Raw genomic sequence first — 23,375 nt, forward strand, 5'->3', positions numbered from 1 at the left:
TTTGTTCCCAAGTAACTCGGGTAGGGCCATCGAACTAACGCATTATTAAATGTCAAACTTGCTTTTGTTTTGTTATAATAGATTAATTTATTTATAAGAACAAAAAATTTCATATTTTTTCCAGTTGTAGGCTTTTTTTTTAGATAAACTTACTACAAGTGTACCTTTTAAGGTTAAAAACATAAATCTTCTCATTTGAAAGCTGTATAATTATTTAAACAATTTTTATTTAATCAAATTAAAATATTGTGTTATAATAAATAAATTAATTTATTATAACAAAACAAAAGCAAGTTTGACATTTATTAATACGTTAGTTCGATGGCTCTACTCGATTTACTTGGGAACAAAAAAAGAATGAAGGAAATTGCTCCATGGGAAGCCGAGAAAATGCATTTTTTTTAACGTATACCGATTTTGAACTTTGAGGGTTACATTTTTTCCAACCTAATTTTTGATTGGAATTTTGCTATTTTTGGCAATTTTCACACGTATAGTTTTCACACGATAGTTTTTATTATAATAATATATGTTATGAGGATTTTAAAGATATGAAAATTGGTGTGGAGGAAGAGGACAAAAATAAAAAGGTGATGGTTTGAAAATTATGATCCTATTGTTTATATCTTTGCCGTAAATTTCGGTCAAATTTAACCGGTTGTATCTCAGGAACCACTCATCATAATTAAACGTTTTTTTTTAAAGAAGTGTCCTGCCGCTGTATTTCGAATACCGTTTTCATAATTTAATTTAGTTCATTATTTCCCGAGATATTCTATTTGTTTTTAAGCCAAAAAATTGTTTATAATTTTAAAATATTCCTGAGGCGGATTAAATAGTTCAATTTCAATTCTGTAAAGTACACTAGATAGGTATAATGTCTTTTTATGAAAAAATCATAGTTATTCTTATGCATCATAATTATTGTCGTTATTATAGCGACCGTAAATTTTTAATTAACATTTCAATTGTTGCTAAACTGTTCATTCAATTTCCATCGACTTCTGGAATTATAATATATATGGAAAGGGTATTTACGTTACCAAGTTATTTAGTTATTGTTTAACAACTACTTATCTAAAAGTTTAGTTGAAAATTAAAGATTTTGTTGGAAAAACCAGCTTTTTCCGGGGAAAGTTTTCGTCGAAGTAAATCGGAAAAAACAAGTCTCTATGCAGAATTTAATTGTGGTGAATTTTTATTTGAGTATTTTTGGTCTAAAGTTAAAATCTTTGGAGTTATAGAGCAAAAATTGAAAAAAACCCGATTTTCGAGCGCCATTTTGTTTATAAAAAAGTAGCACACTATCTGCGGACTTTGCATATCTATATTATTAATATATACAATCATAAGATTCGATTCCAGCAATGAAATTGCTGGTAAATAACTTTTTCCGCAAATCGCCAGGAAATTTTGACATTCCTGTCAAAATTTCTTGAAGAAAAAGTCAGGACTTCCTTACTGTAAGGAAATGTCATTTCCTTACTGTAAGGAAATGATATTTCCGTACAGTTGTTAGTGTTCTACATAAAGACCGACGAAAGCAGTGACCAGTATATTCTGTCGGATTTACCAAGATTTATATAATACAATACGTTTCCATAGTAACCCAAGTAATTTTATTAGGAATTTCAAAGCACCATTTATTTGGGAATAAAATTATCGCGTTTTTTTTAAATCAATCAATATCTGTCGAATTTTAAACGATTTGCGGAAAAATAGTATGTTTACCTCGTAGGAAAAGCCACATTCCTGGACTCTGTGTTGCTAAGTCTCGGCTTGCGCCTCGACTTAGCAATCTTCACAGTCGTCCAGGAATGTTAAGCTTTTCCTACCCGGTAAACAATGTACTATTCCCAAAAATGGCCTATTCTCCGATAATCAGCCCAGACTACTGTTCCAGGGTTACCGTACGCCAAAGTTTGTATGTCCGATTAGACACCGTTAAGCTATCAACTGTTCAGCTTGTTTTTAATAAACTTTTTTTGGTACGCGGGATCCAGGACTATTAGATTTTTTAACCAGTTTCCACGGCAGCATTAGAAGATGAAAGTCGATAAGGAAAATGTATCGTTTCGTTACATTTTATATAAATCAAAGACAGTATTCTAAAAATGTTATATAAAAATGTACATAACCGGAAATGTAACTTCTTCATCCAGAAATAAAATGATTGATAGATGGCTATTTTTGATATAAATGATAATAAATACTGATGGCCAAAAAAATGCAGCATATACAAGGTCATATATAGTGTTGCCCAAATGCAAGACCAAGACGAGACTTTGAGAGTCTTGGTCTTGGTCTTGCAACAATACACCTGGTCTTGGTCTTGGTCTTGGTATTGCACTCCCGGTCTTGGTCTTGGTCTTGGTCTTGCAGCAAGAGTCTTGCAAGTCTCGCAGTTGCCCACTAGCATATTACTATTTATTAAACGTTACTTTAGATCTTAGAACAACGTAACAGTATAGGTACATTTTCAGCTTGACTTAACATACAGGGTGAGGCAGATAAACTTTCCTATTAAAAATATCTCCAGAACTAAAGACAACAGAATCATGAAAATTGAAATGGAGTGTTTTGAAGAGTGATCTATTTAATGAAACTATTTTATCTATTTCCTACTTCCAGTTATACCGGAAGTTGCTTATAACTTCGTTTTTTTAAATGGGACACCCTGTATATTTTTACATTTCTGAATTATCTTCCATGTCTTCTTTCTGAAATATGAGGTTTTGTAATATTATATAGGGTAGTTTAAAAGATAATTACATTTTCTTATTAATTTCGTAGCAGTTTTCACACCCTGTAGAATTGGTTATTTGACATAAAAAACTTTATTTAGGTTCAAATGAGTTTTAATATAGTCTACTATTGTTAAAAATCATTAGTGTGGCTAAATGTTGAATTTGGTATTTAGGGTTGGTCGAAACTCGGAATGAATATTTTCTGAGTTTTCTTAAATGGAACGCCCTGTATTTTAGTATTGTAATGAAATGATATTTTATGGTACTTTTTTATTTATTAAGCATTCTCTATACCTAACTGCCTTAATTTGTGCTTAATTGTTAATCGCACTAACAATCTTAACTACGTAGGTATTTTGATAGCTCAACAATTATTGGTAATTTTTAGGATGAGTCTAGACTTCTAGATTCTAGGTAAACTTCACGGCCAACCTAATAAAATTTCACATATTTTTTGTTGCAAATAATATTTGGCTTGAATCACCAATAACTCACAAACTAAAGCAGTTAGGTATAGGAAATGCTTAAGAAATAAAAAAGTACCATATTATATCATTACAATACTAAAATACAGGGTTCTCCATTTAAGCAAACTCAGAAAATACTCATTCCGAGTTTCGACCAACCCTGTATTCTAAAAGTAAAAAATTTAGCTATATGGTGTATTCCACGAATATACGACTGTTTTGGATTATCGCGACGACGAATATTTTAGTATGCAACATAAGAAGTACGAAAGTATTTTGCTCTAATAATTACTCCAATAAACAACAATATAATTTGCAATTTTCTTTCGTCCTTCATATTTTGCACAGTAAAATATTCGTTGTCGCGATAATCCAAGGTACCTGTATTCGTGGAATGGGGTATACTAACAATTCTTAACAATAGTAGATTATATTAAAAATCATCTGAACATAAATATAGTTTTGGATGTCAAACTACTACAATTCTACAGGGTGTGAATATTGCTGCGAAATTAAGAAAAAAAATTTAATTCTCTTTTAAACTACCTTATATAACATTACAAAACATTTTGACAACGAAGACATCGAGGAGAATTTAAAAATGTAAGTAAAAAAATGAAGTTATAAGCAACTTCCGTTATAACCGGAAGTAGGAAATAGATGAAAATATTTTCATTAAAAATAGATCACTCTTTAAAACCCCTTCGTTCCAATTTTCATGATTCTGTTCCTTTAGTTACAAAACCAACCAAATTAATAAATGTATAAACAACTCACATCGGGTGGAGTTTGAACCCACGATCTAAACTATCCCTGCCTATATACTCTCACTAACTGAGCTATCTACGATGTCCCACGGGAGTCAGTCTGTTTCTTAATAAACATTTGCATTTAATAACCTTACATGTGCTAAAACAAGGTTAAAACACAAAAAATCCAATAAGTGGCATAAACTTGACTGTATTAAAGAACAATTGTCTAGAATGGTATTTTGTTTGACCATTGATATAATTGCACACTCTGCAAAAAGTTTATATACCTACGATAGTCTTTAGTCTTTAAACTGATAAGGAAAAACAATTAAGTGGGTGTCGTATTATATCAGCTTAGGTGACATCATAACAAGTTTCAAAATGATATTTATTACTGTCGGCGTCAAAACACAAGATTATTTTATGAAAGCACCTATTCTCAAAATCTAGACAATTACAATGAATTTCAGAGCGAAGGCGTCGTCTGCTATATAAGAAAGAATGTATTATAAAATATTTTATTTTTACATTGTACAAATTTATTATGACCTCTGAGTACGTGTCAAATAAATATGTCAAGTGTTCTTTTAACACTCGTAAAGCGGTGCTTAGATTCTTACGTAAACAACGGTGCGGGGTGCATTTGCACCCCATCTGTATATCCATTTTTTTATATGTGAACGTCGGGAAAATTAATTTGAAAGATAATTAGGACTTGTTTATTATAGTATGAGACATAATTTTACAAAGTACCCATTTCTTCTTAAAAAAAAATATTATCGTTACAAGATAAACACACGAAATTTTTCACAGAGTGACCAACACAAAGTTTTTACACAAAATACAGTTATGTCGGGACTTTCGGTCTTTTTTCTCTGACATAAGTAACACCGACCTTGTCCCGTAGCTCTGTTAGCTCCAAGTGGAACACCAGAAATGTTCAATTCAGAATATGAAATTTTCATCATTTGCACAATACAGTCATTTTTCAAAAAATCACGTAAGCGTAAAAAGTTTTAGATGCTGCAATGGGTGTAATGTGCTTAGAATTGAATTTAATGCGAATAAAAAAATGGACAAAAATCAAAAAAAATTATTAAAAAAGATAGGTGAGAAAACGAGGTCTGGATGCAGCTGCACCCCGCACCGCCTTACGAAGGTTAATGTATATTTTGATTCGCTATGTATGTTTATTATATTGTTCATAATGCGCATAAGTCCAATTTTCCAAATTTTTTTTACCTTTTTTTGCGTCTCATAGTCTCGCATTCGCATATACCCGAACTACTATATTCCCTAAAACGACACTCAATCCTAACTGCAAGACGCAAGAGTCTTGCAGGCTTAGTCTTGTTCTTGCTCAAGTCTTGCACGGTCAGTCTTGGTCTTGGTCTTGCTAAAATAAAGCGGTCTTGGTCTTGGTCTTGGTCTTGCGAAAATGCAATAGTATTTTGAATATTAATTAGAATAGTATTTTGTATTTTGACAACAAAACCCGATTTGGGCTTCGAAACGTTAATAAATTCATTTTTTAGTAAAATTGTGGCTTATTTCCCATAAAAAAATACGTAATTATAAAAATGCCACAAGGAAATAGCTTCAGAACAACTGCAAGAACAAGACCAAGACTGCAAGACCAAGACCGATTTTGGGCAACACTAGTCATATATTTCTTTAAATAAGTACTTATTTAACTATGGAAATTATAATATTCTTATTATCTGTTAATATTATAAACAAATTTTCAGTAGTAATTGCACGAGAGCTCTAAAATTATCGATTTGTTTCCAGAGTGACACTTTAACAGTTTTAATTTCTCGATCCGAAGGGGAGTGTCGAGTCGAGCGTTATGCTCTGGTGATAAAGGAAACACCAAAAGCAAACGGTAACATCCCTTTTCAAGTAATCTTTGATTAATAGGTCTTCCTGAGGGTATCCTTTCTGCAGCTGCAACTAAGCCTCGGTTTCCTCGAAAGCGGCACCGACGAACTGCGACCGTAACACTGCGATGAATGACGTCATAAAAAACTGTACTACGCAAAATAATAGCGGTGGTTTCCAAGGATGCGTTGGAAGCCACCGCTTGCTGAGTTTGCACATTCCATTGCCGCAGTGAAGAATCTTGAAGAATTTTTCACCGTAATCTGACGTAATTCATCGCAGTGTTACGGTCGCAGTTTGTTGGTGCCGTTTTATAGCAGATGGATTTTCCGCTATAATGTATTATTAATATCATTCATTAATTTAATATCCTAATGTCCAAAAAATACCTATTTTTCTAATTTGTTTCTTGAAGTAATTTACCATAAGTATTTTAAAGCCGTCCCTGTCTGAAAATTGCAGAATGTTACGGATTATTGCGTAATTTTGGATCAGTACTCCTACTTTTAGAAAAATGTTTGGACTCGTCCAGAGTACCGAATCTTGCAAAGTTGCAGCATTAAGGGCGAAAATCGCTCTTAAATGCGTGATAGGTTCTCTGTGAGGTACTTCGCCGCTGAGAAGAAATTTAGTCCAGTTTTAAGATCTGAGGGAGTAGCATCTGCTCCGCTCGCTGGTACTCGCTTGAAAAGGGCGTTGCCTCTCGCTGGTAATGTGTAGAATTTTCGTTTTTTGAAGTTATGAAGATCTAAATCTGTAGTGAGTGCTCTAGGAAGATGTTTTACCCATGATAATGGATTTGTATGGTGAAATCGAGTACTCCTACGACTTAATGACGCAGTTCTAGAAGCCGGCATTGTCCTTTGTTTCCTGTCTTATTTATGATGTTCAAGCCCTGATTTCACAGAAGAAATGTCTTTCCTGTCCCGTTTTGAATGCCCTGCCACGCCTCGTGTCAAAAAGACACCAATGTCTTGTTTCCCGTTCTATTGAAGATGAAGCCTTTGTGTCGAAATTATGAAACCCTTTCCCCGTGTAGTTTGTGACCTGTGACGATGGATTTTGTTGAAATAAAGAGGTATGAGACGTTTTTTAAATTTTGCTAAATTCCAAGTGGATATACTAAAGTTGCTGGTAAAAATTTTAAGTATTTGTATAAAGACATAGTGCTTTCATGATGAAAATTGTTTGTAAGTAAAACAAAATGGCAGTGACTTATGACATCTGTCAATGTCAAATTTTTGTGTTAAAATAAGTGGGTCAAATTTTATTTGACATATATTCTGCCCAACAAGTTTATTTGTAATTGTTTTGTTTGAAATGTTTTAAACCAGTCAAAAGTTTTGTATTTTAGTAGTCATGTTAATAAATAACTTCGTATTGTAAGGTATAAATAATATTGTTTTTGTAGTAAAGTTTCAGTAAAGTTTTGAATAAACATAATAAAAGTTTGAAGTTTTAAATAAACGTTTTTGTAAGTGTATCCACCATTTTATTTCTGTAACCTTTTGTTGGAAAAATATTAACTAGGTTCTAATACAAATGAAATAAGTTTTAGTATAGAAGAAAGAAATGGTATAGAAGCCATAGAATCAAAATGATTATAAAGTAGCCCAGTTTAACTCCAAAGAGGAATCGAAGATGATTGTCCCCCCATTTGGTACCCGTAAGTACAGAATATGTCCAGTAAGTACCCGTATATGAACCAGAGGATTTATTTCGAACGGCGTCCTGTTTTTTAAATAGTAGAAAAATCCTCTAGTCTGAGTAAGTACCCGTTTGTATTTGATTATGGTAGTTTAGTCTTCTTAACACCCTCCTACCCCCCTTAACGAATCTACGACCCAGCCACCGCACAACAAATGAGCTGTCGTTCGCATGAAGGTTTGCGTGTCTGTTCCTTCTACTAGCCCCATTTCGACCCCCCAGTATCTAAGTAGTTAGTTCTTTCCTTGTCCCCATATGAGCAGACATGTAAAACGCTTCAGCTTTCGAGGAAACCGAGCTACCGAAAGGATACTTGGCGTACACTCTTTTTCGCATATTTCTGAGAGTAATAAGTCTAAGATGGCGCAGATCAAAGGAAAAGACTGAAAAGAGAAGAATATGTTGAATTTAAAGAAAACATAAAAGCTGCTAAAATTATGGTTATACCTTCCGATTTGAGGAATTACCATGGCATAGATTGGTTTTCGAATACTTACTCCAAGATGTTGAGACACAACAACATGGGTATCGCCGGGTCACGTGATTTTGCTCGAGGAAATAGGATCGCTGCGATCAAGGACGCAAATAACTATCGATATCCGCTCTTTCTGAAAGCGGAAGCTTACCTGTGACGCTTTTTATTCACATGTACGCAAATTGTTTTTGATCACCTTGTATTCAATCTTAAATTAATCCCTTAATTTGTAATCTCACATTATTCATAACTTCCTAAAACTATTCTAGTTTCACCGTGTACAATTCACCGTGTATAATTTGGGATATCATATCGAGTAATATTTTAATTTTTAGAGTCAAGTGAACCTTTTGCAACGTAACAAAATGGCCAATTAAACTTTATAAGTTTTGCAATAGCTTTCTTTAAACTGTAGTTGCAATCTTTCAACATATTCAAAGTCCGTAGTTTTGTTACCACTCGACTTATTGATGAATTGTATATTTTGATGAGATTATAAATTAGCCAAAGGGACTATTTTGAGTCGCAGTCTATTTGGAATAGTTACCTCATTAACAAGTGCATAAGTCGTTGTTCGAAGTTACGCCGAGTGTAATTATTATCTGTAGCTGTCATTAAGGGCAATCTATTATAGAAAGTTAACTGACCAACATCTATATTGTAATACTCAGTAGCTGTAAATAAAACCCTATTTTTACTCCACACTTCCAACATTTATTTACCATCATCGATCGAGAAGGATCGGACAAAGGGGCATTAGAAAACAATTCGATCCTGATATTTACATCGAATTTTCCACCTTGCAGGTAGAATATCTCAGCAAAATAAGTGTCTTTTTTTTAAATATTAATTTTTAATACTAAGAAATACCTTCGCGAAATAGCAATTTCACCCCCTGTCTGGAAAGAAAGTACATAGCTATACATGTATAGTTTATTTTTAATAAATTACTTTTAATGGGAAATAAGCCACAATTTTACCAAAAAAATGATTTTATTAACGTTTCGAAGCCCAAATTTTTTTTTGGTAAAATTGTGGCTTAGTTCCCATTTAAAGTAATTTATTATAAAAATGCCAAAAGAAAATAGCTTCACAACAACATTTATTTTTAATAGTATATATAAATTCAGATCCCACTGAACTCCAAATGCACCCCTCTGAAAATAATCCTGGGGGCGCCAATGCAAACAGAGATAAAATTCCGCGCTAATAGCATGGTCTGTTTATTTTCTGTGTTTTTTAAATTTATTTTAAAAATTACATGTGGCCTTATAGGTATATTTTGAAATAAAAATTTTTACACGTTTTTTTAATTTAGTGAGAGGATTAATTTTTAGGGTAAATGACCGCTACCCTCCAGCCAGGTCTGATTTTTTGTATTATTGAAGAGTTACATGAAAAATATTTAGATTGCCTCAAATATCTACCCAAAAATGTCTACCAGCTCTTGGACCATTTGTAAAATAAGCAATTTACTGAAAATCCTCAATTAAAAGCCAAAAAATCACAAGCTTATAAATGCGAAAACGTTTAGGCCCCGTATCAAAATAAATTAAAGGTGAACAGAATAAATTTTTTGTATAGAACCAATTTTAAAATATATTTTTCACTTTTCAATATATACTTTACAGCTTGTGTTTTTCACAGGTAACCAAATTGAATCACTTAATTTTCAAATAAACTGTTTCGACGGGGGTGAATAAATTTGCGAAATGTTACATTTAAATATTCCTCTGTGGTATAAAAAATAATAGAGAAAATAGAAAAAAACTTCACATACAAAAGTGAAATATACTGTTGACATAATATTATATATTTCTCGAAAAAAAAGAAGATCAAAGAACGTTATATGTACGTACCAAATATTGTAAAATAAATTTGTAAAATAGAGACAAACATTTGTAAAATATATATGTGAAAATATTAATATCAATCGCTTTTTATATTCTATACATGTATCAAAGACTGTATCAAAATCTATCAAAGACTGTATTACTTACAGTTGGTCTTTTGTTCCAAAGCAACTACTAAGGCTCTAGTGCTTGGTGAACATTCCCAGTTTGTTAGTAATTATTCTCATACAAAGCTTATATAAATAATGAAATAACAAGCTAATAGGTCTATAGTTTTTAATTACTCTTATATCTCCCATTTTATATTCTCCTACATATGAATATAGTCTATTTGTAACATTATATTTAAACTAGGATAATTCTCTAATAATAAAGAAAATAAAAAAAATAATAATTTTCTCTAACATTCCCCTCGTTATAATTTTTTTCAACCAATTGGTATTTAATTAAATTATTTTTTTTTTCAATTTAGCGATAGTATCTGAGATGTACCTTAATGTTTAAAACGTTATTATGTATTTGAATAATTTTCATTTATTTCCTGTGGAGTGATTTATTCAAAATGTAATGTGCTAATGATACATCACTAAATATTTGTGAAATTAACGCTATAGTCATTAAAAAGCACTCAACTAAAAAAGTTAAAAATTTGTAACCTCATTATCTGATTTCTTTGGATTATGTTGATTCTTGTGATTACTCAGAAATTATGTATTATGGATATCCGGTTTCAATTCAGTCTTTTGTAAAATATTACATATCCTTGAAATTAAATGTAAAATGTAAACGAGTTTGAGGTAACTTCCTAAAAAAGTACTAGTAATTTTTTGGAAAATATTCCAAACAACTATAAAATGTAAATAGGTGTTAATTCGTGATTAGTTCTGGTACATTACACTTAAATATATTTATCTGCTCACTAATACCCATCGGTCAGTCTGTCGGTTATTAATTATAAGAAATAATAGATACCCAGATATGATGAATCTCTACAGTAATTTAACACAGAAAGATTCCACAGCGATTCTTAGAACATCTTCATATTTTCGGATTTTAATGTACATACATCTTAAATCAACCTCACAAACGGCTTCATTAAGAAATGCCCAAAACTTTGCTTCTAACGATACATACAGCGTGACAAAGCCAAATGGAATACATTCATTATTTCGTAAACCAGTGACTCGAACGAAAAATCCCGAACTAGGTCGATTTGTATTTTTAAATTAGGATTTTTTGGCGTATATATCATACCAGTGACGTCATCCATCTAGGCGGATGACGTAATCGATGAGTTTTTAAATAAGGATAGGGGTCGTGTGCTAGCTTATTTAAAAGCTTATTCAATTCTCCATTTAGTAATATAAACAGAATCTCTACAGTAATTTAAGACTCATTTAACACAGAAAGATTCCACAGCGATTCTTAGAACATCTTCATATTTTCGGATTTTAATGTGCATACATCTTAAATCAACTTCACAAACGGCTTCATTAAGAAATGCCCAAAACTTTGCTTCTAACGATACATACAGCGTGACAAAGCCAAATGGAATACATTCATTATTTCGTAAACCAGTGACTCGAACGAAAAATCCCGAACTAGGTCGATTTGTATTTTTAAATTAGGATTTTTTGGCGTATATATCATACCAGTGACGTCATCCATCTAGGCGGATGACATAATCGATGAGTTTTTAAATAAGGATAGGGGTCGTGTGCTAGCTTATTTAAAATCTTATTCAATTCTCCATTTAATAATATAAACATTAACATAATTATTTATACAGGCTGTCCAACAAAGATGTTTTTGAATTGAATTAATTGACACAGATATAATAATGTATGTAATTTATTTAATTCAAAATACGTTTTATTGCTCTCAGAAATTAGAAAAAAAAATGTTTTATTTCACAAATAAACATTGCTTCTCGCATAAATTATCTGTTTAAATTGCCAAGCGGCAGGTGGGTCGCAACTTTAACATTGAATTTAAGCAAAAAGCAATGTTTATTTTTCAATAATTTTGTTCTCTTTTCTGACAGCAGTAACATGTATTTTGAATTTAATAAAATACATACATTCTTGTTTTTGTGTAAATTAATTTAATTAAAAAACATTTTTTGAACACCCTGTATAAATAATTATGTTAATGTTTATATTACTAAATAGAGAATTGAATAACCTTTCAAATAAGCTAGCACCGACCTCTATTCTCATTCAAAAAAATTATCGATTACGGCTTTATACCTAATGGATGATGTCACGAATATGATATATATGCCAACAATTAATAATTTAGAAATAAAAATCGACCTGTTTTGGGGATTTCCCTTTAAAGTTGTCGGCTTAAAAATACCATACGAATTGGTTTCAAACATTTGCACCATACTATATATTTTCTACAAAAGAGTCAATTACGCCATCACGCCTAGATGGATGACGTCACTAGTATGATATAAATGCCAAAAAAATCATAATTTACCTAATGCCGACCTGTTTCAGAATTTTTCCTTAGTCACCGATTTACGAAATAATGAATTTATTCCACACTGTACATATTTAAAAAATTCTGTTTATTAATTATTCTGAGTAGGATTAGTCAAAAATCTTCTTGAATATAGTGCATGCCTTCAGAGGATGTCTTACAATTTCCGGTTTATAGCGGTCTGCTCCTTCCAGTCTCCAGCCTAAATTCACATCTACGGACCCAGTCTCTTGCTTGTAAACCTCTCTCTATCGTTGCCTATTGTACTTCGATTGATTTGAATTTATTGCTTTTTACATATTCTGGGTTAAAAGTGGACAAATCGATTAATACTCGATCGGGTAAGGAACAGAAGAGCTACCAGTCAAAACTTGGTCACCGATGGGTGGCCGAATCGATAAATATTCGATCCGACAAAGAACAGAAGACAACTAATCAATATTTCGTCAGCGGTGGGACACTTTGGCCTTAGATCAATATTCCAAGAGCCCAGTGGAGTTCTTCTTTAGATTAATACTCTGGCAGAACTCTCTTCTCTATTGGGGAACGTCGTTTTATATCGTTGTCGGTCCACCATCTCCACAGTTAATCGATGGTGATGAAGTCGTTATTTATGTTGAATACCATTTTATCTAAACTATTGCAAAAAAGTGTTAAAAATATACCTTATAAAGTCCTTTTCATGAGCATGTTTCAGTGCCTCACAAATTCTAGAAAAAATGGTAAGTTCGTGATAATACAGATTTATAACATTTATTCTAACATGACATTTTATTTAAATCTGACAGTTGTCACATTTTATTTGCAATTTGGCATAAAAACAAATCAATTGTCTTTATTGCATTTATAATATTGTATTTTCTTTGATTTGTATAGTCTTATAAATTGTACAGATTAAATTCGTATATATTATATAATTCGTAAATAATTTTTTTTTTTCGATTATAGCGCCATCTATCGACAACTAGAATAAATGTTATAAATGCCTCTAATCACAGACGTGCCTTTTTTTCTGCCACATACAATTTAATACGTTAGAAAGAAATCGTAATGTATTACTATAACCAGCACATTTAGCAGATTATATGGGAAAACTCTAAAAACTCTAATTGAAAATGAATATGCACCTTTAGAGATCGAACAACAAGCAGGACTCCGAGCAGGAAAATCCTGTATCGACCACATCTTCACGATCAACCAACGAAAAAAAAAAGTAGCCAGAGGCACAGAAATACATCTACTATTCGTCGATCTAACTAAGGCATATGATACCGTACCACTTCGTAAATTATGGCAAGTCCTGGAAAAATCCCCTATTAATATAACTCTAATAAAAGCAGTGCAACAATTCTATAACAATATCCAAGCAAACATAAAAATCAACAGCAGATTATCCAATAGCTTCATGGTGAATAGGGGACTACGACAGGGATGCAGCTTATCGCCAACACTGTTTAAAATCTATATAAATGAGGTCTTGAATAAGTGGCGGAAATCGTGTTCTGGAATGGGGATACAGCTAAACGACGACTCAACACTATACCCACGCATTTTGCTGACGATCAGGTGGTGATTGCCCAGGATAAAGATGATCTAATATTTATGACAAACCGGCTGTTTCGAGAATACAAAAAATGGGGCCTATACGTTAATATAAAGAAAACCAAATATATGTGTATAGGAGGACAGCAAAGTGAGTTACAACTAGAGGATGATATGGTTATCGAGCCAAGCTCAGATTATGTATAGCTTGGAACGAGAATTCAACAAAGTGGAAGGACGGAATTCGAAATAGAGGAAAGAGTTATAAAAGGAAAGTAGGTAATAGGAGCTTGTAACTCACTACTTTGTTCAAAACCCATATCAATAGAAAAGAAAACACAGCTTTATAATAGCATCTTTAAAATCGTGATACTGTATGGATGTGAAACCTGGCAACTAATAAGCGAACAGAACAGAAGTTGCTCGCACTGGAAATAGACTTCCGGCGAAGATCGGCCTGCATCTCCAGACTCTGCATATAACGAATGAACGGGTACGAGATATTATGAATAGAAAAACAAACATAATTGAAGAAGTCCAACAAAAACAATTTTGTTGGTATGGTCATGTACAAAGAATGGAGAAACATCGACTCCCAAAGCTAATAATGGAATGGCAACCCCCGGAAAGAAAGAAAAGGGGCAGACCGAAAACAACCTGGATAAGTGGAATCCAGAAAGCAATGTCAGAGAGAGATCTCCGACCAGGAGATTGGACAGATCGACGCGGCTGGAGAATAAAAACCGGAAGGCGTAGGACGTTATAAACCGGTGTTATATATTATTGTGTTTTCAATTTATCAATCAAAAGCAAAATGAAAATTAAATTAAATTTTTTTTAAATAACACGGGCACATAAATTTGAGACACCCTGTATATTGATCTGTAAATATTTATTAGAATTTAGTTTGGATGTAAGTGGATTTCTATTTTAATGAGCTTTCCGATGAACCATTAAAGACTTTTGTGAATAATTAAAGTGAAAAAGACGATGTATTTAGGTTTAAAATAGAAAAAGATTGTTTACTACGGGAACTATAGAATCCACAGGTAGAGGTAATTATCATTTTCTAGAAAAATGGTTTAAAAGAAAGTTTGGAATTTTAATATCTTTGTTTCACCCCAAGTAAATGTTGTAGAATTCACCGAAAGTAATTAGGATTATCGGAAAAATTTAGAAAGAATGACTGTTTGTTTGTCGAATGGAAAAGAGAAATGATTCTGATTCTTGGCAATTTGGAAGGGGAAAAGTGGTTTGAATGATTGAGGGAGTTTGAAAAAGAAGGCATTATGTTATTGGCATCGCTGAGGAGCAGTTCGACGTTTTCGTGGATAGATAGTTAGCAAGTACCAGTGGCTGTTTGATAGTGGAGAATAGTGCTGAAAAGTGGAACGAGAGACAGATCAAATTGAGACGAAATACCTCTTTGGTTCTGTATTATTGTGAGAAGGAGAGCAGAGAATTTTTGGAGTTTGTGTGAATCGAGTACTGGTCAAAAGAGGCTTTGGCTCGTATTGGTGCTGGTATGCTGATAGTTTTGAAGCTGGAGAACGGAGAGGGCTTTGATGAGTAGCCTTTAACATAGTCAACGAGGGAGAGCTGTTTTGGGTCACGAGAAGACATCAGAGTGAGTGAAGCAAAAGGTCAGTCAACTTATGTGAAAGATATTTTTATGTTCGGAAACTAAAATTTTGAGTAAAAAGCGTAGGAATTAAAATTCGAATATTTCAGAAAGTAAATAGGGAGTATAGCTAATCTTGCGAATACATAATTTGGTTTTGTTTATTTTGTTGTAGCAAAGTCATCGGGAACAAACCGATAAATTGTTTTTTTTAACTAGAATAAATTTAAATGGTAGAAATTTCATTGGGACATCTGTGTCCACAGGTTTTAGATTTGATAGATTTTTAGAGTATCGATTTTGATAAATAAAAGACAATTCTGTATTTTTATTTTATGTTTTGCTTTATTTCTTTTCCCTATTTTATCCCGATTAGGATCAACTAAGAGATACTGAACCCACGAGAGAAGATAAGTATAACGTAAGATAATTGAGACATTTTCTTGATATTATAAAAAGGCACCCTGAGATTTTTTATTCGTTTTTTATATATGATTTGCGACAATTAAATAATTAATCAAATAAATAATAATTAATATAAAATTAATAAGAAGCAGATTATAACAATATATAAAAAGAAATCGAAAAATTGTGAAGCACTGAAAGATGCTCATGATAAAAATAATATAACTAATGCTTACATTAAAAATGCTAGGTTAGAAATGATGCTGTCATTCAGCAAAATATGGTGGTGACCAAACTGTCAATACGCCTAAATGATGATTTACGCCTAAAATTATGATTTTTTTTCCATGACTCTATAATAAGAATATACAGTTTCGCTTCTATCTTTCATTTTGCGTTACTTTGGTCTTCAATACACCAATTCTTCTGTTAATATAGTTTTTTTTCTCTTCTTTATTCTCTTCATTATTTTATTATATCTCTTGTTTAGATTTAGTTTTTAATTTTTAAAAATATTGGTTTTATTTTAGGTCCTTGTTATTGAGTATAATAGTTTCTTACTTAATTAAGTTTTAACAAGCTAAAAATGCGAGATTTATCATAACGAAAACTTTATTTATTTACGTATTTTAATTCATAATATGGAAAATTGCTATTATGAAAAGTAGTTTAGAATTAATAATTATGTTTTAATGTGCAATTATATCATTCTAATTTAAATGTTATGAACTCTTGATAAAGGCAGTTCACTCTTGATCGAAATTCATATTTTTTATATACCTCGTACAAAATTAATAAAATTTTACATATGATGGTTGCATCATAAATCTTAGAACATGAAGAGCTTTTTATGAAGAATAACTTTTCTTTGTCAAATTAAAAATAAAAGAGTTATAAATGAAAATGTTGCTGGTATCCATAATTTGAGAAAAATCTTCAAATATTTTTTTCCATTAGAAAGATGTAATTGCACATATCGGACCATAATTGTTTATACCAAACAATATTCTTTCATTTACTGTCGGTTCGCTAAACTCAGACACAACTGGTTAGTGATTTTAGTCAATAATTTTGCCAATTTGGCAATAAAATAATTACTAATTAGTTAATAATTACTAAATAATTAGTAATTTTGTCAATTTTTGGCAAAATTCGCAAAAACAAAAAAATTACCTACTAAAATCACTAGCCAGTTGTGTCGAGTTTAGCGAACCGACTATATTTTAATTTCATAGCAAATGGAACAGTACATTTATCATAAAGGGGAGGCCGCATACTCGTATAAACCTTTTTGAAGCTGTTAATAAATTATTGCTTTTAAAATATACTTAAATTGTATTTTTGAACATCTTATTTATTTTATATAATAATTAAATTCACTATCAAATGTCATTAATGTTTTATTAATACTTAATTTAAAATTTAGTTTGACATTCACGAAGTGTCAAACTCAAATGTAAATAACCTATTATGCTTTGCTTAAAAAATCGAGATTAAAAAACTAGCCTACTTAATACCAACGATTTCAGCTAGACGTGTAGTGTGTCGGAAGAAAATAACCCGATTGTGACGTCATATTTTACACTTTGGGGTCGACTATCTCGAAGACGGTTAGGAATATCGAAATGCCGTTTTCAGATTTGGATTCAGAAGAAAAAAACTACATAAGAATCCATCGATAAATCTGATCTGAGTATTGCAGGAGCGGCAACGCAATAACACACAGACATTTGAGAATTTATAAACGAAATGTTTTCGTTGAAAATATCACAAGGAAAAATTCGATTAATTTTTTAATTTTTTAATTAAGTTTGCTTGCTATATTTCTTGATTGTTTTATCTTTTTTGCGATCAATGTATCAATTATTGTTGTATTGTTCCTCGAATATATTGCACACGGTCAATTTCCATGATATACTTATTTTCTTTTTTACAAAAATATGTTATAATATTTATATCCAATCAATTCTAATTATTTTTTTGACTGGGTTTGATATTTTTCTTCAGTTATTTGCTTGCTTGCTTCAATATATTGATTTCTATGTATTCGATCGTCGATGTGGGCTTATGATTCTTAGTTTTGCGTAGAAGTTTCCTAAGGCATCTGTTGTTTCTATTCCTTTGCTTGTGATATATATAGTTGTGTTTCCTTTGTGTACGGTATATAGTTATAAATGAGCTTCTTAGTGTTTTTGTTATTTTTCAAGGAATTTGTAGAGCTTCCGTTAATATTTCTTTATGAAATAACTTGCAGTTTTTAATAAATGCAGTGTCTCGGAAAGGTGCAGGTGGTCTCTTATATTATTCTTTCCCATTCTGAATATTGCAGGTATAAAAAATAATAATCAAGTAATAATTCAAGAAAGTGCTAATGGCCACATAGTACGTCGGAAATATATGAAAATTTTTGCGAAAGAACGAGAACATTACCATTTGTAATGATGACGAAAAATTGTTACCCCACCAGTGAATTAAAAGAACTGTACACAGACAATTTTAGAAAAGTTTGGTGAGGGAGCTAGAGGAGAAATAAATCGACCTTATTCTGGAAGACTCAAATTATGTTATTGAAAAAAAAAACTGAAAAACAGAAACTCAATGCAAACAGTGCCAATCCTATATAAAGGGCCGTCGTTCGTATTTTGCCCGAGTTATAAACAACAAAAAGAGCAAATACATATTAACTTAGCAAAATCTTCGGATGAATACAGACGACCGAGAATATTTGAAGAAGACGAACGAATAAAGAAATAATGAGGATATATGAAAAACCAATATTTACGGCATAAATACTAGCCCACACAGCTAGATCGGTTGACAATACCGAAGGGGGAAGAAATGAGGAAAAAGAAGAAGAGACGTCCAAAGAAGTAATGGTTGGAGGCAGTAAAGCAAGATTTGGCAGAAATAGACCTGATATGTGGGAGAGAAACAGCCAGGGACCAGAAAATAGTGGAGGAAAATAATCAATTTTTTGGAAGCTAGGGCCCTGCAAGGCTTTTCTATTGTGACTGCATCGCTAATCTTGAGCTAAATGATAAATATATCCTTCTTCATCTACCATGTCCTGTGAGAACGTTGGTTACCATCGTAGCTACCTTGATTTTATTCACTGCCACTCTAAATAACATGCCTGTATTAACACCATACTAATCTCGCATGAAGTGATCTCTTCAACCATGAAGTTATTCTTTGTTCTGAATTGCTATTTTCCTTTTCATAATATTTTATAGCAACCTATTAGGCTATTGATTATATTCAAAATAAGATAGCTAAAAGGAACTACAACGTTAAAGGGCTTTTATTATTTCATATGGTCAATGGACATCTATATATGAAAAAACCGCGGAGTGCTACCATTTAAAGGGGTGCGTTTTTGAGAAATGGGTGAATTAGTCCCTGGGCACAAGTTACATTAGGGTGAGTTCTATGCACTTTTGGTATAAACATACCTACATAAAAATTGTTTCTGGTTAAATTTCCTATCTAAATATCACTTTTTAAAGTAAATGATACTTTTTTGTACAAAAATATATTCAAAAGAAAAAACACAAAGAAACCCAAAAGAAAGAAATTTTGTTTTTTGTCCCATAACTTTTGTCCACGAGGATATAGGTATAGACATTGCTTTACAGAAAAAAAATCTACATATTTTTTCTTTAAAATGTTGTTTAGTAGAGGTAATTAGGATTTATAGTTTTCGAAATATGATTTTTCAAAGTTCGCCGCTCACAGCAATTTTGGGCAATTTTCCTTGTTATTTCGCAAATATTGTTCTGTAACTTTTTTCCACGTAAATTTAGGTATATGAAATGTACACGTAATAGAAATAGAAATTAATTAGCTTTAAAATGGTCTACTGTATAACGTTGTACGACTTTTTTTAAAGAGATTATGGTTTTTCAAAATTTTATACTTTTAACGATTTTTTATAATATAATATAAAAATAAAATTATATTATTATATGATATATTATATATTATATAATATTATATTATATATAGTATATATAATATAATATTATATTATATATTATACAGGGTGTCCCGAAAAGAATGGTCATAAATTATACCACATATTCTGGGGTCAAAAATAGTTCGATTGAACCTAACTTACCTTAGTACAAATGTGCTCACAAAAAAAGTTACAGCCCTTTGAAGTTACAAAATGAAAATCGATTTTTTTCAATATATCGAAAACTATTAGAGATTTTTTATTGAAAGTGGACATGTATAATTCTTATGTCAGGAACATCTTAAAACGAAATTATAGTGAAATTTGTCCACCCCATAAAAAATTTATGGGGATTTTGTTCCCTTAAACCCCCCCAAACTTTTGTATACGTTCCAATTAATTCATTATTGTGGTACCATTAGTTAAACACAACGTTTTTAAAACTTTTTTGCCTCTTAGTATTTTTTCGATAAGCCAGTTTTTATTGAGATGCGGCTTCTTTTTCAATATATTTAAGTAAAAATTTTATGGGGGTTTTGTTCCTTTAAACCCCCCTAATGTTTGTGTACGTTCCAATTAAACTATTATTGTGGTACCATTAGTTAAACACAGTGTTTTTAAAACTTTTGTCTCTTAGTCTTTTGTTCATAAGTCACCTTTTATCGAGATGTAGCTTCTTTTTCAAAATATAGCTAAAAATGTAAATTATAAATATATTTTCAGATTATTAACAGGTCTCTATAACCGTACTTAACCATATACAAATATGTGGTGGATTCGACAATTATTCAAAATATCTCGATAAAAACTGGCTTATCGAAAAAGTACTAAGAGGCAAAAAAGTTTTAAAAATAATGTGTTTAACTAATAGTGCCACAATAATAATTTAATTGGAACGTACACAAAAGTTTGGGGGGTTTAAGAGAACAAAACCCCCATAAAATTTGTATGGGGTGCACAAATTTTACTTAATTTTTTTTTTAAGATATTGCTATCGTAAAAATGCTACATGTCAATTTTCAATAAAAAATCTCCGAGAGTTTTCGATATATGAAAAAAAATCGATTTTCATTTTGTAACTTCAAAGGGCTGTAACTTTTTTTGTGTGCACTATTGTATATAGGTAAGTGAGGTTCAATCAACCTATTTTTGACCCCAGAATCTGTGGTATAATTTATGACCAATCTTTTCGGGACACCCTGTATAATACCTAATATAAAAAAAATATTATTTTTATATTTTTTACGATTCTTTTTGAAATTTCTCATTATAACTTTTTTACTTTAAAATGGTATATTACAAAAAATTCCAGGATTATTTTTGAATAAGATATTATTATTTTTCAAAATGTAATAAGTACTTGCAACGATTTTTGATTTTAGGAATATTTTTTAAATTTCTCATTATAACTTTTTTTTTCTTGTACATGAATATACTATATATTGCTCAATAAAAAGGGCTTACTTTCTGTTCTTTAAAATGGTGTATCATCTATATTTAAATAATGGAAACCGAGTGATTCTTTGATATTTTTTTACCTGTATTATTTAAAATTATTTCTTTTACAAAAATTACATAAACATTAGTCTTAGAAAACATCACTTTAGTTAAAATTATTTAAACGTTGGCATTTAAAAAATTTCAAAATCAAAGTCCATCTCTTCATTAGCATTAGCTTCAATATCTTCCTCTGACACCTCAGTTATCTTAGAGTCCCACAATTAGTACCCATGCACATGCACCCTTTTCAGAATATTGAAAAACTAATTCCTATCTTCCTACAACCGCAGTTTTTTGTACATCCTTTTGTACATTTACATGCTATTTTTACAAGCAAAGCTTGTGGTGCAGGGGCTATGACAGTAAATATTGGAATTAATCCATATTTTGAAGATTGCCCGGCCGAGTCAAGTGGATCCAAACTATTACCTATAAAAAATAAGATTCAATCATAACACACAATCACATAAAAAAGTTATAATGAGAAATTTAAAAAATAATCCTAAAATCAAAAATCGTTGCAAGTATGTACTTATTACATTTTGAAAAAGCATATCTTATGCAAAAATAATCCTAGAATTTTTTATAATACACCATTTTAAAGTAAACAGAATAAGCTTTATTTTTTATTATATAATATATACCTAAATGTAGAAGAAAAACAAGTTATAATGGGAAATTTAAAAAATAATCGTAAAAAATATAAAAACTCGGTTAAAGTATAAAATCTTGAAATACATAACCTCTTTAAAAGAAGTCGTACAACATTATACAGTAGAACATTTTAAAGTTAATTAATTTCTATTCCTCTTACATGTACCATTGCATATGCCTAAAGTTGCGTAGAAAAAAGTTACCGAAAAATATTTGCGAAATAACAAGGAAAATTGCCCAAAATTGCTGTGAGTGGCGAATTTTGAAAAATCATATTGCGAAAACTGAAAATCCTAATGACCTGTACTAAACATTATTTTAAAGAGAAAATATGTAAGTTTTTTTTTGTGAAGCAATGTCTATACCTATATCTCCGTGGACAAAAGTTATGGGACAAAAAACAAAATTTCTTTCTTTTGGGTTTCTTTGTGCTTTTCTTTTAAATTTATTTTTGTAAAAAAAAGTATCTTTGACTTTAAAAAGTTATATTTAGATAGGAAATTTAACCAGGAACAATTTTTATGTAGACGTGTTTGTACCAAAAGTGCATAAAACTCACCCTAATGTAACCTGTGTCCAGGGACTAATTTACCCATTTCTCAAAAACGCACCCCTCTAAATGGTAGCACTCCGCGGTTTTTTTCATATAAAGAGATTCATTGACCATATGAAATAATAAAACCCCGTTAACGTTGTAGTTCCTTTCTATAGTACATAATCAATAGCCTATATATTCGGGACCTTTTATTTTAATATATCCGAAATACTCCAGCTTTCTCTGCTTGATGCTTTTTATGATCTCAGTAGTCTTGCTGAGACGTTCTAGTATTGTTGAGTTTCGAATCTTCTCCACCCAAGAAACATTTAAAATTTTTCTATAGCACCACACTATTGGTGCGGAGTCCAAGACTCCAAGACTCCATGAAGTAAGACCGAGAAAACGTAGCAGGTAAGTAGGTGGATCCTTAATGCCAGTTTTAGGTGTCTGTTACATAATATTTAGACATCCTTCTAAAAGCTGCTCTGGACTGCTCTATCCTGGATCTAATTGCAACGTGACTTTCAGCCAAATAGATAAAAGACACAAATCTAACGAATCGAAATTCGTTTAAACTATAAACTCAAATTTGTTTAAAAAGATTATTTTCCGTCCCTCCACATATTTTTCTTTTACATATAATTAGTAATTAATATTCTAAGTTTTATTATTATTAATTTTTTTTATTGTTTAATCATGTGTGTGTGTGTGTATGCTACGTACTAATACGGTCCTGCACTACCCCCAAGCTAATAGCCACTTAAGAAATAGCTTGGCTTGCGATGCATATA

The sequence above is a fragment of the Diabrotica virgifera genome, chromosome 6 (assembly GCF_917563875.1).
Source record: "Diabrotica virgifera virgifera chromosome 6, PGI_DIABVI_V3a".
Lineage (NCBI taxonomy): Eukaryota > Metazoa > Arthropoda > Insecta > Coleoptera > Chrysomelidae > Diabrotica > Diabrotica virgifera.